The sequence below is a fragment of the Dermacentor albipictus genome, chromosome 1, assembly GCF_038994185.2.
Source record: "Dermacentor albipictus isolate Rhodes 1998 colony chromosome 1, USDA_Dalb.pri_finalv2, whole genome shotgun sequence".
NCBI classification, from domain to species: Eukaryota; Metazoa; Arthropoda; class Arachnida; order Ixodida; family Ixodidae; genus Dermacentor; species Dermacentor albipictus.
Window position 1 is genome coordinate 154562152 of NC_091821.1, and position 14061 is coordinate 154576212.

At 51.6% G+C, this 14061-nt stretch overlaps 1 long non-coding RNA gene across 1 annotated transcript; it reads left to right on the top strand.

Moving 5' to 3' along the window:
• Positions 1-662: 662 nt before the first annotated feature.
• On the top strand, positions 663-12269 carry LOC139056024 (uncharacterized). The gene is made up of 2 exons (XR_011512093.1): positions 663-707; positions 10966-12269. It is a non-coding gene; the product is annotated as an uncharacterized lncRNA (long non-coding RNA).
• Positions 12270-14061: the final 1792 nt, after the last annotated feature.

The following is a 14061-nucleotide window of genomic DNA, read 5'->3' on the forward strand; positions in this document are numbered from 1 at the left end:
CAGTCGATGTACACCGTTGCAGACGTAGGCACATTCACAGAGCTTGGGCCTGAAAGCTTCCCAACGTATGTTGGAAAGCACATGCCTGCTGTGTCGTAGGTAGCCCACAAACAACGTCTGGTATAGCTGCAGACTTTGTTCAGAGGGGCCCTATCTTAGCCCAGCTACAACACGAAGAACGTGTCTAAGACTGGTTAGTTTGGTCCGCAGTGCACTGACGTGCTTAGACGAAGACAGGCTGCGGTCAATGACGAGACCTAAATATCTATAGTGCGTGACAGCAGGGATCACTACTCCGTCAGCGAATATTGGATACCGCGTCATTTATTTCCTTGCGAATGCCATTGCAGTACATTTTGCTGTGGAAAGTTGCAGGCCTTGATGGTGCAAGTATTTTGACATATTTCGAAGTTGTGACCCGTTGTAATCTTGCACGCAACTGCAGATGCGTTATTGTAGATTCCCACATGCATATGTTGTGTCGCTATATTGATTCAATGCTAAGCGCATTACCGTCGACAGTCATCGTGAGATGTGTTCTGTCGAATCTTTAGAGCGCAGCTCTTAGGTGCCCGTTTCTGCGGCAGCTGTCGGCGTAACCGAGCGAACGAGCACAGTGAAGGATGAAAACGAACGTGGAGCGCAGCGGAGGATGAAAGACGCGAGGAGAAGGGTGCAGCGGAACCATGAGGCGGAAAGCGGGGGAGGTGAGTATGGCGAAATGGTGATAAGAAAAGTGTAGTGTGGCGACGATGGTTACGAGATGGTGCCAGAGTAGCACCATTTATATACCGTAACGCTCAGCACATCCTAATGACATGCAAAGGGATTCACCCAGTGAGAACCGTAGGTAACGTACACTTTCCAGAAGCGCTTGGGTTTAAGTGGAGAGAAGCGTCGAACGGTCAGTAGTCGAGATAAGCAAGATATGTTTAGAGTATTAGAGTAGCGCGCCATTTATATAAAACGCTCAGCACATCCTAATGACATGCAAAGGGAAACCCGATATGCTTGCGAACGAAATGATCACGGCAGTATTGGTGGATATCGGGTAAAGTCTTGACGCCCAAGAGGAGAAGCAAGCCGAACAGACCAACGTAACTACCCAACTGTCCACAATCATGACGAAACTGTGTGCACTAGACACGATTAGCAACCAACTTAGCCAAGTTCATGTAGAAGAGCATGCAGAGGCTCCGCCTTGAACAAGATTACATTTTACAGCGACTGGACGCCCCAGAAAACAAGCAGCCACTCCCAACAAAGCACATATCCGCCGGAAAGCAATGGTCGGCCCCCTACTAATAGCATAAATATGGCGCCTGTTTCTCCCGAAGATGCACCGGACATCCTACAGTGGAATTGTCGAGGTCTTCAAGCCTGTGCATCAGAACTGAATTTTCTATTTGAGCGTGTAGGTTATCCCAGCATTCTTCTGCTGCAGTAGTCGAAGGGAACATCTCCCGGTCTTCATCACTACAAAGCTCTGTTATATGACACCTACAAAGGTGTCATATAATACGTCTGAACACACCCGCCTTTCCGCCGGCTACACCCGGGGGGGGGGGGGGAGAGGACAGAATACTTATGGGCCCCGGGTGCTAGACGACCTAGCTACGCCACTGCATGAGACAATGGGTAGTGATCATTACCCAATTTGGATTGAGCTGAACTCAACTCTTAGAAAACGAAGACGCACTACTCAAACAGTCAATTAGCAAAAGTTCAGAGAGGCACTCGATGAACATCTAGAGGAACTTCCTGTTGAGCACCTCTTGCGTAGGGCCAAGGAACAAGCCACCACTGCCACACTGGTGACAACAGATGTCTCCACACCAGATACCCACCTCGATCCTTAGCCTCTGGGAGAGCAGGAAGCAGGCAGAGCAAGAATACCTATTATCAAGGAAGTATTATAAGAAATTGCTGACTTTGAGCAAAAGAACAGCAGAGGCGAGACGATCCGCTAAGCAGCTGACCCGGGAGAGATGGCTTGACTTCTGTAGCACTCTGTCACACCGATCCGGTCCGGGGCGCTTGTGGCGCACCTTCCTAGCTATGAATGGTCAAAAGAAGACTAGGAATAACATAGAGGACATCCTGATTCGTACCGGTCAGACCGTCGAGGAACTAGAGCATGAGGCAGCATACAGCTACCCGCAGCCCGTTCATTGGTCACTATCCGATATCTACGCCCCTCTGCCGTCTGAGAACTCCGACGGCATCAATGCTCCATTAAGCCTGTTTGAGTTGAAGCTAGCCCTTTCGCAAGTGAAGCGGAACAGTGCTTCAGGACAAGACGGGGTCTCCTGGAGCATGCTCCGCAACGCAGACACAGCTACTAAGCACAAGCTCCTAGAATTGATCAACAAGCAATGGCAAGACGGCTCACTGCCTAAGCACTGGAAGCATTCCGTTGTCATACCTATACCGAAACCTCGCAAGCAACCGAAGCAACTCGACAATATGCGACCAGTCTCATTTACTCCAACCATTTGTAAGTGAATGGGAAAGATGGTTACAACACGCCTCTCCTACCACCTCGAGGAGTGTGGTTACCTCCAACACTTCCAAACCGGATTCCGGCCACAGTTGGGCACACAAGATAGCCTCTATCTTCTGCATACCACCATCAACCGCGAGAGGAAATTTTGCAGAGGACGACCAGACATTCTTGTAGCAATTGACTTGAAGAAAGCTTTTGATACCATTGGCCACCCTGCTATTATCAAAGCAGTCGAAAGCACCCGGGCAGGCACCAGAATTGTAAACTTCGTGAAAGCATTCTTAAAAGACAGGACATACGAATTTCAGCTATCTCCCGGTCATTTAGCCAGGCACTTCAGCAACTATGTAGGAGTCACACAGGGGTCGGTCATCTCCCCTACGCTCTTTAATGTCGTCATGGCCAAGATCACGTGGAAGTTAGGCGCAGTTGAAAACCTTTGGTTTACAATGTACGCTGATGATATAACCCTGTGGACGACCTATAGGCTCAGTTCAGCTGAACAAGTAACAACGCTACAAAATGCACTGGACATAATTGATCAGGAGCTGAAGCCAACAGGCATGAGGCCCTCGCCGGAGAAGACGCACTATATCACGATACATGACAAACATGGAAGGTACGACGTAACCCTTTGACGGCCACCAAATTCGCCAACCGGAAGAGGGATACCCCAGAATATTGGGCATCCCAATCAACAAGGACGGCACGGCAAGCACATGGCTGCCACATTTGAAGCAGCAATGGAAACCAATGGCGCACCTTATCAGGAGGCTAACTCACCACTGCGGAGGAGCAGGAACAGAGGTTGCATGACGGCTATTACGGTAGCTGTTTTCATCGCCAAGATAAGGTATGGAGCCCCACATTAGGACCTGGCGGCTGCAAACTACAAGCAACTCGACAAGCTACACGACATGGCTATGAGGGCAATCACTGGCCTACCAATACACGCAAAAACAGGAGACCTGCACAGATATTCCGGCCTCCCGACAGTGGCAGCACTGGTTGAAACCCACAAAGATAACCATGAAACGAGGCTGAAGAACACGTGGAATGGCCAGCGACTGCTATCTACACTGCATGGCACCAACCTGCACCTGCCAGAGCTGGATCACCTCCTTCCACCCTGGGATGAAATAAGGGTTACGGAACCGAGACCACTATACCCACGAACACCAAAGGTGAAGGCAGGGCACACCGACAGCAAACAATACTAGACGCGCAACAAAATCATGAAGGAAAAAAAATATATGCTGATGCTTGTGGGGATGCGCGACCCTCGCGCCTCCCCTGATGTTTTTCCCGCATAGCGCGTCTCCTGTAGTGCGGCTTCGCCGCACATGCGGCGGTCGGAATGGTACAGGCGCAGTCCGAGAGATGGCGCTAGTGTTGCGCGGCTGCTAGGGTGCCTCGATGCGTGCGCGCGCGCTAGGGTGCCTCGATGCACGCCCGCGCTATCGAGGCACCCTAGCGCGCGCGCGCATCGAGGCACCCTAGCGGCTGCGGGGTTACCCTCGGCGGGAGAGGCAAGGCGCGCTCTCTCGGGTTCGAGACAGCGAGCGAGACGTGCTGCACGTGCAGCAAAGCTCCGCGCGCGCGCGCGGCGACCGATGCATCTGCGAGACCGCCTCGCGTGGCCGCCTTCGAACGCGCCACGATTCGCGTGACTATACACGCGAACGACCAGGCGTTGGGATCCAGCATGGAGCGAACATATTCGCTCGCTCTGCGGTCGCGGTGAGTCGGACTTCTAGATTTGTCGCGCGCCCATCGGCATGTTTTGTGGATAGCAACTCGGCTAGCAGGCATTGATGTATGAAAGGTGCAATAAATGCCCTTGTGATTGTTTGCACTACTGTGTTGTCGTTCCTTTGTCCCAAGAGTACGGTGTGAGATATCCCACATCAGACCCCACATCTGGCTGCCCAACGTGGGACTCTTGGGGCATCGGACGATAGTTTTAACAGTGTTGCTTCGTTCAAGACCTTTGTTTGAACCGAAGCGTAGGCCTAGCGTGAATTTTGATCGCTAGCGTCGGCGGCGTGCTTTCTTGAGCGAGGTGATGGTGGCTGTAGTGTGTTTGAACAGTCAACATACTAAGCCTTTTCGCAAGTGTTTTTTTTTTAATGGCATTCGTTGGTACGAGAGCCACGTGGTCTGCATCCTGGGAGAGCGAGGCTGAGCGCCCGCGGAGCAGTGGCAAGCCTGAAGCGAGTGAGTACGGAAGCCTCGTGGGTGGTCCGAATTTCTTATGTAAATAGCTTCTTCTATCTCTTTGACTCGGATGAAGTCGCGGCTCTGGGAGCCGGGTGGCCGCGGGCCACGGGTGCCACTACGGGCTGACTGGTATTGCGGCCTGGCACCGGGCGCTCCGACACCGTCTGGGACGGTGGGCGCCGTCAACTCGGATGCTGTGTGCACCGAGCGGAGTAGGACCACCTCACAGAGCTGACGTCTCCTCGCGGCTGCCTGTTTTGCGCCCATTTTGGGTGTCGTTTGTTGGATGCCGGTTGTTGTCAGAGTAGCGAAGCTTTAGGCCTAAGGCTTTACGAAGCTGCCTGTCGCACGTAGAGGGACACAACCTGGTGGACCGTGGCGTTGAGGTGTTGCAATTTGCTTCCCTCATTCAATTTAGCCTCGCACGAATTGAAATTACTCGTTCGACTCAAGGAAGCGAGCTTCGTTCACGTGAAACTAGCATCTGAGTAGCTGCCCGATCTTTTGCTAGCCGAGTTGAACATCGTACCACGTGGGCGATGCGCATGCAGACTTTTTCTCCCTTGCACTACTTTAGTGTTTGCCGAGTGTGTTCAGTTTACGCAGTGTGATTGGAGTCACCCCTGGTTTGCCGTCACCTGCACATCGTCTGCGCTGCTGCCCCGGACTACGATCGAGCCACCCCGGGCGATGGTGATGCTGTGGCCAGTTCGGCGCGGTGACTTCGGCGGCCTCCTGTATCCAGCTCACAACCCTCGGCGGCGGACAAAAGAGCCGGCGGTCACCGACAGCTACTGCGGCTCCCGCCAGCAGGGCGCGTCGGCGCGAGCGACGCTTGCTCGTACCGACTACTGCGTCGTCGTCACCGGAGTCCTGGCTTGGGATCGTGCCGTCGAGGCTGCAAAGCTGCTGCTGTGACCGGCGGACGCCAGCGGTGCACCCAGGGACAATGTCGGCTCGCATGCTATGGACAGCGTGTGGACATTTATTCGGCGCGGCCACTGTTACATGTACTACCTTGTCGCGAAGCGCGCGTTGATGTGAGACCGAGTGACATGTTTCGCCGGAATATGTAGTGATTTAAGGTTGGGGGGATGTGGGGATGCGTGACCCTCGCGCCTCCCCTGATGTTTTTCCCGCATAGCGCGTCTCCTGTAGTGCGGCTTCGCCGCACATGCGGCGGTCGGAATGGTACAGGCGCAGTCCGAGAGATGGCGCTAGTGTTGCGCGGCTGCGGGGTTACCCTCGGCGGGAGAGGCAAGGCGCGCTCTCTCGGGTTCGAGACAGCGAGCGAGACGTGCTGCACGTGCAGCAAAGCTCCGCGCGCGCGCGCGGCGACCGATGCATCTGCGAGACCGCCTCGCGTGGCCGCCTTCGAACGCGCCACGATTCGCGTGACTATACACGCGAACGACCAGGCGTTGGGATCCAGCATGGAGCGAACATATTCGCTCGCTCTGCGGTCGCGGTGAGTCGGACTTCTAGATTTGTCGCGCGCCCATCGGCATGTTTTCTGGATAGCAACTCGGCTAGCAGGCATTGATGTATGAAAGGTGCAATAAATGCCCTTGTGATTGTTTGCACTACTGTGTTGTCGTTCCTTTGTCCCAAGAGTACGGTGTGAGATATCCCACATCAGACCCCACATGCTGTCTTACAATACGCTGAACATTCACGCAAAATGTATGCCGCTACCGTTTTTTACAGATAAAGCGGGCAAGCACTCGCCGTGAGCCACAGCGGCTATGCTAACTGGACAGCCACCGATCGTGAACTACTGGCCATCGAAGACGCCATTCAACTCTGTGAGGCGCGCACAGAAGACACGGTTCACATCTACACCGACAGTCAAGAGGCCCTCAAGCAACTGAACTCCCCATCCTACACGACTACCATAGCGCACCGCATAAAACAAGCCTGCCGCCACCTGCGGGACAATAGACATGCACGCATTTTCGTACACTGGACACCGGATCACATCATGAGGGGAGCGAGGAACAGGGCGGCCCATGGGGCTGCAGGCGAGAAAATTAGAGAAGACCGCCATCGCAGCCGTGAAGTGAGCCCGTCCCTGCTGGACCACACCTATAGCTCCCCGTCATTCGTCGTTGTACCAGATCACCAAATTGCCCGGTTGAAACACGAGAGGAAGGCTCAACTACGGGAGTCCATTCCTAGCAGCCTTCCTCCCATTCCCACTCGCCTTCCCAGAACAACTTAGGTTCTCATCCACAACGCAAGAGCTAAGGCACCTATTACACCGGATGTTCTGAGCAAGTGGAGAGGAACACAAGTGGAATGCCCCAACTGCCCTGCGATCAACGTCGATCTCAAACATCTTAACTGGTCCTGTCCTGCCACAGCCACCCTCGGGGACAAGCACACCCGACCTCTAAAGGTGGCATCGTACGAAGACTGGGTCGCACTCAAGCAGATGCCACCAGAATTAAAGCTTTGCTGTCCTTTGCGAAGGAGGCAGGCATCCTTCCTTTCATCTGATCCCTTACCCCTATCTTAGGTCAAGGGTCATCCCTTCAATTAAAAGTTTAAATCAATCAATCGGTTCACCCAGTGAGAACCGTAGGTAACGTACACCTTCTAGAAGCGCTTGGGTTTAAAGTGGACGGAAGCGTCAAACTGTCAGCAGTCGAGGTAAGCAAAAACGTTTAGAGTATCGGTGAGAAAAAAAAAAGCAGGAAGAGATTGTTACGACCCGATCTCTTACAGTCATAGCTAGCGGCACGATTTTGAAGTGGAAAAAAAAAAGATTAAGGAGATGTATACAAAAATGCTAGACAAGGAAACATGTATAGCATACCTGATTAAACATGCAGGCTAGGCGACTATTTGTCACCGGCCCGTTTCAACGGGGATGTCAGTAAATCATCATCATCATCTGGGAGGTCTGTCAGGCGGCGGCGGCTGCTATGAATTGCGCCTACGCGTGTCCCACGCGCTGTCTCGCGAGCTCCAGATTAGCGAGGCAGTCGCGTTACATTTCGCTCCGGTTGCAAGGTGCCGCACAAGACATTGTCCGCGCCAGCCAATATATCGCGAAATGAAAACACGTGTACAGCTGCCCTCAAATTTGGCATTAGGGAGTATCGTGATCGTCGGTGATTTTTATTAATTTATTTTATTGGAGGCGCGCGAGGGCACTCCTCACTTAATTATCACTACATAATGATGGAGGAATGAGGGGGGGGGGTACAGGAGGAAATATTGTGGGGTCGGTCGTGTTGTGACTTCGGGGTGCAGGACGAGAGACGGACTCTTTCCGAAGACGAAGAAGAAACGAAAACTTTATACAATATTTACGGGTAGTGGATGATAGCGTACATGTATAGCTGTAAGAGCGCATCAGACCGCGATTGGGCGGCTGGAGACGATCGTTCGAACGCGCCACTGTTCGCGTGACCGTACGCGCGAACGACCAGGCGTTGGTGCTCGGCATGGGACGAATATATCCGCTCACTATGCGGTCGCGGTGAGATGGATTTCCGCGATTTGTCGCGCGCCCATAAGCATGTTTTGTGGATAGCAACTCGGCTAGCAGGCATCGATCTATGAAAGGTGCAATAAATGCCCTTGTGATTGTTTGCACCACTATGTTGTCGTTCCTTTGTCCCAAGAGCACAGGTGAGAACCCCACACGTTGCACGCAGCCGCGATTTTCGACCAGTCAGCGAAGAAAGGGGAAGCGGACCAATCGTGAGACTGGCACCGCCCTTCTCATTCATTTCTTTTTCACTGCGCTGGCTCGGCCCGAACGAAACCCTCTCCACTTCATCGTGCTCCTCACCTCTTGTCAGCCAAATAAATGAGAAAAACCGCTGAATGTAGGCAATGCTATTCGCTTTGAAAGCAACAAAAGTGACCTCCTATAAACGAGGAGAGCGTTTATTGGGCTTTTCAAAGAACGCTGCGGCTTACCGCCCGATATGCTTGCGTCGGTGGTTACGTAGATTTGACGTCAGGAGAGTGGAATAAAAACAAATTGGAATAATTTTATGTTATACAGCCCAAGGTCGAGAGAACAAAAGAGGCTGAATTTCTGAACCACAATGGGAAAGGAGCTCAGGTAATAGTAGGTCATTAGACTATACCGGGTGTTCCACGTAACTTTAGCCAAACTTCGATAAATCATAATTAATTAATCAACTTCTCAAATATTATAATTATATTAAAAGTATCAACGTGAAAGTTGTAGAGCAACATGAAAAATTGCCGATAGAGCGTGTTATGGAAATGTCACGTAGCTGGGCAGAACCAAGGTACTGTTGTTTGCCGTCGCTTGAAGACACTCAGATTAATTCTTTCTTTTGCATTCCGCCGCTTAGATAATTAGTCTTAATGAATCAACTTCTCAAATAATATAGTTAGATGAAAAGTGTGCAATAAGGAAATTGTAAAGCAACATGAAAAACTCGGGATACATCTTTCTATTGCTCAATACATGCTGCATAAAAAGTGTTTTTCCAAGCATGAGAGAAGTCCGCGAATATACGCAAAGTGCCTCGAGCGGCCAGTCGTGTGACAATTTTTCGCGTATTCATGCTTAGAAAAACACTTTCACGTACCACGTATTGAGCAATTTCCAAAAGCTTTATCGGGAGTTTTTCATGTTGCTCTACAATTCTCACATTTACACTTTTAATTTAAATATAATATTTGAGAGGTTGATTAATTAATTATGCATAATTATTTAATTAGACGGAATGCAAAAAAATAATCTGAGTACCTCCAAGCGACGGCAAACAACATTAACTTGGTTCTGTCCAGCTACGAGGTATTTGCGTACATTTATAAGCTTGACTCAAGGGGGGAAAGGGCTGCGCCTTCTTTCGACCTGGCGCCATTTTCAGCGGACCCTCCGAGCCGATGCAGGCAGTGGATCCACCGAACTGTACTCGGCGAGCACTGAGAACTCGGGCGACAGTTTCGCGCCCGCACATAGCCGTAATGATAAAGGGCGTATACATTGAGGCCTCGCCGCCTACAACTGCAGTGTATCGACACAGAAGGACGCTTGTTTTCTCACAAGCCACACCATCCTTCGTGTGTCGATCTCTCCTCTGGAAAACTCTGAATTATCTGAATGTTGACATTTTTTTTACTGAGTGCCCACAAGAATGTCTTGTCTTCGCTATTAAAGTTGAGCATGCGGCCGTTCTAATCGGTATCCGTAGCGTCACGGACCTCGATGCCATTAAGGTAAACTCCTATAACTCTCTGTACAGATACATGGTAACACCCGTTATATATATGACGTCGACGTTTCCATTCCTTGTACCGACCTCGACTCAGGTCAAGCGTGCTACTGACGACACCAACGTCATGCTTTCCGTCCTGGCAGCTCGAATTGCATGAAGATAGTCTTCACGGGTGATATCTTAACATCCAACCTGAAGGTGGGCCATTAGTGTGACGGCGTTCGCCCATTCATCATCGAGAGCATTCTCTTGTTGTGCCTTAAGCCGTGCCACTTGAATAGAATTTGCGGAGTAGTGGTGGTCTGTACTCGTTACGCAATTCCCCAACCTACAGATTCCTGGTGGACAAGTGCCTTGAAGTACGCCAACTTCTATGGATGCTACTATGCCTCATCCAAGATCTGTCCGCTAATAAAAAAAAAAGTGCCCGAGACTCTTGGTGAAGAACAGTTCAACACGCAAGGAATTCAAGGTCAGAAAACGACAACGATGCTCTCGTCGCGTAGTTCTATGAGTGAAACTGTCCACAACAATCCGGCACCATGCTCTCCCACTCCAAATCTTCGCCGTACTTCATTTTCTCGTCAGCCACCGAGTGTGTCTGGGCGCGTGCCAGCGCATGCAGCTCCTTTTTTACAGCGCACGAGCATAATCTACGAGTCCAAGGTTGTTATTGTTTTGAGATCTCTAATTAGCGCATTCGCAAGATCCTCTGCAATCTGTCAACTAGTCAGCACGGGGCGTCAGTGCTTGCAAACCTTTAACAGCATATGGCTTCGATTTCGCTTGCACCTTTCCAGTAAATGGCTAACAGCCGACTAGTGACGACGTAGGGGTCGACGAAGCTGCAGTGATATTGAGCAGAGATTTTTACTCCGAATTCCTTGATGCAGCTGCTCTTTTTGTTAATCTTAAATCAATCTTTAATAATTTAACTTATTTTGCAAGAGTTTTCAATGACGACGCTTGCCTTATTGGCACCTTTTTATTTTATTTTCTTGACTTGTGCTTGTTTTGTATTTCCAGGTCCACCCGCTTATTGGCCGATTCCTTGTAGTGGGTACGTGTCATGGATGAGTATCGTTAGCAGCAGCAGCAGCAGCAGCACGCGAACAGCGTGCACTCTCCGAGCTCCCAGGACCATCAATGCACATTTCATGGAAGGGTTCGTGAAGCAAACAAATGCAGGCCCGGGAACGGCTGCCATGATACTGCTGTGCACCTAAGCCTTCTTGCGTTACCAGGAGCACGTGGCACCATGGATTCGGAGCTGCAGACGCAGGTCAACCTCCCAGTCGTGCTGATCAACCGCCAGGGCCTATACGTGATCGTCGCCGTGCTCGGGCTCTCCATCCTGGCATGCGTCTGCGTCCTAGCTTACTCCGTCGTCAACTACACCCGGCTGAAGCGGGACGCGGATGAAGTTCGCCGTCTTATCATTTCCCGGGGAAAGGAGACCTCGGACCAGCAGAGCAACGGCAAGCGGAATGCAACTATAGGGGGCGCCCGACTGCCTGAGCTGAAGGCCCCGTTGCCGAGTCCAATTTTTTCTACGAAGCGCGACGGGAATAAGAGCGACGTCATCGTGGGCCAGAGCGACATGTTCGCTGTGCTGGCCAGGCAGGAAGCTGTGGTAGGCACGCAGCAGCTGAACGCAGTGCTGGGCCGTGGCAGCGGTGATACGTCAGCTTCAGCGGTCGCAGCCGATGCCAGAGGTGCAGCCGCGGTCTACTCTATAACGACCGCCAATGTTACAGGGCATGGTCCCGCCAAGGCTGCGTGAGTCACAGGTCTCGGCCGTTGACGAATCGCCCCCATATCCTCCCGTCCTGGCCGAGGCTGCAGCTGATCGCGTGCAGCTCTTCCAAGTGACTAATGTGCGTGGAGCAAGAACTCAGCTTGTACGTACTATCGTGGCCGGTAGACTTTTGTGGAACATTAGACAACTTTGTGTGTGTGTGAGGGGGGGGGGGGTAGGTGGTAGGTGGCAGCATTGTCAGGCATGAGCAGGCACAAAGAACAGGACCCTGCATGATTAGTTGATACGTTGACCTCTGGGCGGAAGCAGCGGATGACAACGCAAATGAAACCAATATTTAAGCGATACGAAGTGGCGATTACTGCATTCTTTCAAGGTCTTTACATCGTATATCCCTTTTTCGCTTCAAGTTATGGAATTGCTTATCATGTGATTTTCTATAACGTGTTTATATTACGGAGAGGCTTTGTCTTTCGCATTCGCCAATGTCCTCGTTCAAGCTTTTGCTTTCCCGTGGTAGACATTTTCGTTGCAAATGTAGGTAAATAAAATTCAAGGCTTTGTGTAGTCACTCGCTGTCTCGCTCAATACACATAATTAAATTGACCTTTCTGCAGCCTTTGTCAGCGCTTCAGTCGAGGTTGCTCGTCGTTCATGGATTCAACTGCAACTGCAGCGGTGATACTGCAGATCTCGATACTGTTACGTTTCGCCTATGACGCGCGGTATAGCCGGCGCGGATGCAACGGACGCCGGGGCTTCATTCAAAGCGGCGGACATTTTGGCCCGTTCAGCGCTGCCGCAACGCCTCCCCGCCAAGCGCGTCCAGGCATGTTTCAATGCCACGTGTCTTCGTGTGTGTGTGTGTGTGCACGTTGGTGCCCACGCTTGTCAAAGCGCGGCAGCCGGGGAGAGGAGCTCCCCCAACTGTGAAGCGAGGACGTCTGACCGGCGCCGGCCCGGCGGATGCGTCACCTACTCGTCTCAACGTGTCTCTCAGCGTGTCCGTGCCCCGCCGTCACGTGCGCCTCTGACGAGGCGTTCCTTCTTGCCCTCGACTCCGAGAGTATTAGCCTCGAGCTCCACCACTGGAAAAGCTGGCGCCACCGTCGGCGTGACGTGCTAGGAGGGATCACGTGGACATAGCGGCCGCGTCGGCGGCTTCGGGCGCACCGAAGCGAGCTGAAAACGAGTTTAAATTCCCTCGTGCGCTGCGGTCCTCATTTAGTGGCGAAATTTTCCCGCTTCGAGTGTCTCCTTTACAACGCTTGAAAGCACTACAATAGGTAGTGGTTGCCTTTGAAGGCGCGCAACATGGTAGGCTACTGCTCGTGGCCGCAGGGCCGGACGCACGTAACGGAGGCCGGTGTCAGTCACACGTAGCCGCAGGACAAGAAGCTGCGTGAAGCTTGGCTCGCGAAACATAAAACCAGCAAACAGTCATCGGCTACAACTCGGGTATGCAGCAAGCACAGACGCGAGAAAGATTTCTGCTGCGGCGCCCGGTCTGCGATGTTCTGAAAACGCGCACTGAGACGCTCGTTCGAGTCCGCTGCCCGACTAATGGCATGACGGTTTGGTCTATGAACTTGTCGATGCTATAGATACTGGCAAGTTCAGTGGAGTGGAAAGGCAGCGGTAAGAAGCACATTTAAAAAAAGCATGGCATATGGTCATGTTTGTGTTATGAATTAATGCGCTGGATTACAAAAACGGAGCAGCGGGGAATTGCACGCTGGGAACACCGATAAACATACAGTGCGACGCAACTCGAAAAATAGTATTGAAAGGTCGAAGAATTTAGAAGAAAAAAAAAGATTGAATCGTCGCGACGGCACATCACAGTCCTCGTAGGCGTCGAAGTCTCTACAATGAAATTATTTTTGAACAGCTCTGATAGCGCCCACGCAACAATGGTTGCTTGTATGCAGTCAAATGATCATATTCTGCGGCCTAAAGCTCATGGCACGGTGCGAAAACGCGCGCGCGGAGAAAGCGACACAGTGCGCGGACAAGCATGCAGACGCGCAGTCGGTCGCTGCGAATCTGCGCGATCGCTGCATTGAGGCTTCGTTCTATTACACTCCATTTAGTTATACAAACGCTATAAGAACATAATTCACATAGTTTGCTCCCAGCGTTTACCTACCTTTCACGCAAGAAGCCGGTTAGGGAGACTCCTTCGCGGCGACCGCGCGCAGTGGCGTTCGCTATACGTATTCGGTAAAGGGATAGCGTCTGTGAACGATTGTGTGCCTTCAGTTTGCCCAAGATTATTATTTTGACAGTAAGAAACTTCTCTCGTTTCGAAAGTACTTACAGAAATGTCCGGGAGAGCTCGCGCGTGGTGTTTTCAGTGAGCG